We start from the raw sequence: 3,894 nt of genomic DNA on the forward strand, positions 1-3,894 counted from the left end.
CTTCTTCACCCTCCTCTGAAGGGCCACTTTCGGTCTCAAACTCTCCCCATGCTCCCCAGAACTCCCCTTTCCCTCACAAGTCACCTGATCGGCACAACTGCTTCTGCCCGTGCGTTCTTCCAGCGCTGGGAAGCCCAAACCGGCGGGAACCATCCCAGAAACGGAACGCCAGCTTCCGTCTCTAACTCCTGGGCACCGTGACGACCGACCTTGGGCTAATGGTCTTCCTCATCCATGAGATCTTATTTTTGTCTTCTCTTGCCCCATGTAAGACTTCATCAATGTTCTCCTTATATTTGAAATTTGAGGTCTCTTGTGTACCCTACAACAGGCTCACCTCTTGAGACCTGGGTTAGGGAAGTTGAAGGTTAAACAGGGACTTGGGGGATAAATATTCCAAGTCTGCCCAGACTCTCTGCTCTTTCTCAGCACTGGAACAAGGATTCTCTGTATTGGTTTTCTGTTGTTGAGAAAGAGCAGCTAGAATTTAAACAACGCACCCCCCACCCCCAGCACATTTATCTAATGAGCCCCGACCAAGGCGAGCCAGTTCGTTTGGGGAAATCTTGGCGGGGGGCCCAGGAGAGCAGGATGGGCTCCCACTCACTGTCCCTCCACTCACAGGCGAGGGACGAATTTTCGTCACACGGAGACCCTAGCAAGGCTAACTGACGGTCACTGCAAATTACGTGTTTTCAACCCCACCCTCTGCCTGAGTGTAACCCCCCCACCCCCACCCCCCGGGAATGGGTACCTTTGTGGTTGAGAAGACTGGAGTCATGTAGATGTGCGCAATCTATTCTGAGACATTACAAACTCCCAACGGACCAACGCACGGCCACCGAGTCCGTTCCGACTGAGAGCCACCCGGCAGGACAGAGTAGAACTGCCTCCGTGGGGTTCCAAGACTGCCCAACTTTACTGGAGCAGACAACCTCATCTTTCTCCAAAGGAGAGGCTGGTGGTTTTGAACTGCTGACCTTGTGGGTCAAGCCCAACCCACTATGCTATGGTATCTAAAAAAGCAAGGGAAGGGCCCTGGGAGGCGATTTGGTTACTTGTTGGGCTTTGGACTGCAAGGTCAGCAGTTAAACCACGGCCTCTCGGAGGGAGAAAGAGGCCTCTACCCCGTACAAAGGGTTGCAAGGTCAGAAACTCACAGGGGCAGCTCTGCCTTGTCCTGTGGAGTCACTACGAGTGAACATGGACCCCCTGACCAGGAGTGAAGAGCCCCCTTGGGGCAGCAATTGGGGGAGAGGGACATGGAGCCTACAAAGGTCTTCTAGGAGCACTTGCTCAAAGAGGCAAGGACCTTGCTCCAGAGAGAGAGGAGGCCTTCCCCACACCTAGAGCTGGTGTGCCGAACCCAGATGTCCCGCCTCCTCAGCCCGGGGAGAATCGGTCTCTCTGAGCCTGGTACCACATGTGGGGTTAAAGCACACAGTCAACGCAGCGTTGGCAGTGCTGTTGGGTTAGCGCTGGGCCCCAAGGTTGGGTGTTCAAGCCCACCAGCTGCCCCTTGGGAGGCCGCTGCAGCCGGGTAACGGAGACTTACCCAAGATGATCTCCCCCCACAAATACACTCCCCACAGGTCGAGAGAAAGACAGGGCTGTCCACTCCGTAACCAGTGACAGCGTCGGAAACCCACAGAGGCAGGTGTACTCGTCCTGAGGGTGGCTCTGAGCCGGCAGGGGGTTTGGGGTGTTTCTTGAGAGGGCTCTCGGGAAACTTCCTGGGCAGCAGCGACGACAGCAGCAGGAATTTCTCAGGAGCTGCAGTGGGTACGGCCGGGCTTGACGTCCCGGCAAATGTCGCCTACTGCCAATCAAGTGGGTCCCTCTAGGTGACAGAGAGCAGGGCTTTCCCAGGTGGCTCTGAGTTCCAAGGCTGCCCCAGTAATATTCACATCAAGCACTGACTGGCACCCTACTGGCTGCAAAAACCCAAACCACAGCAGCCGCCCTGGAGCGGATTCAAACTCACAGCGAGGCTGCAGTTTCTAAGAACCACCTCCTCTTGCTCTCTAGGTGCGACTCCTGGGTTTGAACTGCCGACCTGGAGGGTGGCAGCCAAGAGCCTAACCCACAGTGCCGCTAAAAATGTCCACCATGCAGGCTGCCCCGACTGCAGGAGGTGCTCGCTGCTTCAAGCTGGCCAGGGTACGAGACTCACCACCAGTGAGCCAGTGCCAACTCATGGCAACCCTACAGGACAGAGGAGAATCGCACCTTTGCGCTTCTTTACGGGAGTAGAAAGCCTCATCTTTCCCATAGTGACACGATAATATCCCAGCCAACCAAGCAACCGCATCAAGCTGACACCAGCCCTGGGCCCGCTGGGAGTCGGAGTCGAAGCTGCTGCACAGGGTGCCAGTGGCCGATTCCAGAAGCAGACGCCGGGCATCTCTTCCCAGGCTCCTCTCGGTGGACTTGCATCTCCAGCTTCCCACGTGGCGTGTCCGTCTCCTGGATGGCCTCGCGTGCACGCCAGGCATGGCTGCCCTTTTCCTGCCAGGCTCTCTCGTTCCTGTTCAGGTGGGAGGAGACCCAGGGCTGCCACCCACAGACCGTCCGGGGACCCTGGTTGCCCCCTCCACCCCCAGAACCACCCACTTGTCCTTGATACACTTCCCTATGGATACACCTTGAGAACACAGGGTCTTCCTGCTGCCCGCCATCTGCTGGCCCTCCTGGGGGTTGGGGGTCTAATACAGGACCCACCACCTCCTGCTGACCTTGAGCCTCAGTTTCCCCTCACTGCTGGAGCACACCGTCTGACATGCTTGTTTGGAGATGGTTTCTGAGGAGGGCAATGCGGGCAGAAGCAAGGGCAGGCGAGACCCTCCAGGAGAGGGGCTGGTCCCATGGTGGGGCTGGAGAGGGTACACAGGGCAGGCCTGCTTCTGATGACAACTGTGGAGCACCACCTGCTTGAGGAGTCCAACCACCTGCGTGTGAAGAGCATAGCGCTGTCTACAAGGGTGGGGGTGTCTCTTCCCCACTCCGACGCCCACCCGGTTGGGTCAATGAACTCTCTGGTGCACAGGATCCAGGGCTCCTGGGGACTGTGCCATGCCAGAGAGCTCACCTGGGCGCCCCATCTCGACGACCTCACTCTCCACCCCAAGGCCCCAGGCTCCTCCGGAGAGGGACACCTCCCCAGCCCCAGTCCTCCACACACACAAATACAGGCCTCCCCCAGTCCCCGCAGCGCTGAGCTCATCCCATAAACCAGCCTAATAGATCCCACATGCGGCAACCGCTGGGCGTTCCCGCCTGGCCTCCTCGGCCCGCAGCCCGCGCCCCCGCACGCACCCCCTTATCCCAGGAGCGGGCAGAGCCAGCCCAGGGGCACCCCCATCCCCAATCGCGCACCAGCCTGCCCCTCCAACCAGGCCACCCCTTCTTCCCATAGGGGCGCACCTGCACGCAACCCCCCCACAACCAGACACCCTTCACTGGCCCCACATCCCCCATCCCAGGGGCACGCTGGCTCAGCCAGGGCTCCCCCCGCCCCCCCGGAACGCTGCAGCCTGGCTCGGTACCCCGTACCCCACGCCAGGGCCCGGTTTGTCGTGTGCGCCCGCAGCCGCCCAGGCCGGTCCCGCGTGACCTTGGCCTCCAGGGCGGCGGCCCCGCCCCGCTCCCCACGGGCGGCGGCAGTGTGCCCGGCGGCGCCCTTGGCTGCGAGCGATTACAGCCCCGGCGGAGCGTGTTTCTCGAGGCCGGCGACGCCCACGTGCTGCTGCTCGCGCCGCACGCCCAACAGGAAGCCCGCGGGCTGGGAAGCGGCGTCCCCGGGGCGTGCAAAGCAATCCCCCGGCGCACGCCCCTCCGCACCCCAAGTTCGCGACCGCGCCCACTCTCCAGGCCGCGGGTCCCAGAGGCTCAGGA

Source organism: Echinops telfairi, unplaced genomic scaffold (assembly GCF_000313985.2).
Source record: "Echinops telfairi isolate 266 unplaced genomic scaffold, ASM31398v2 ScPeMD7_5;HRSCAF=22, whole genome shotgun sequence".
NCBI lineage: Eukaryota > Metazoa > Chordata > Mammalia > Afrosoricida > Tenrecidae > Echinops > Echinops telfairi.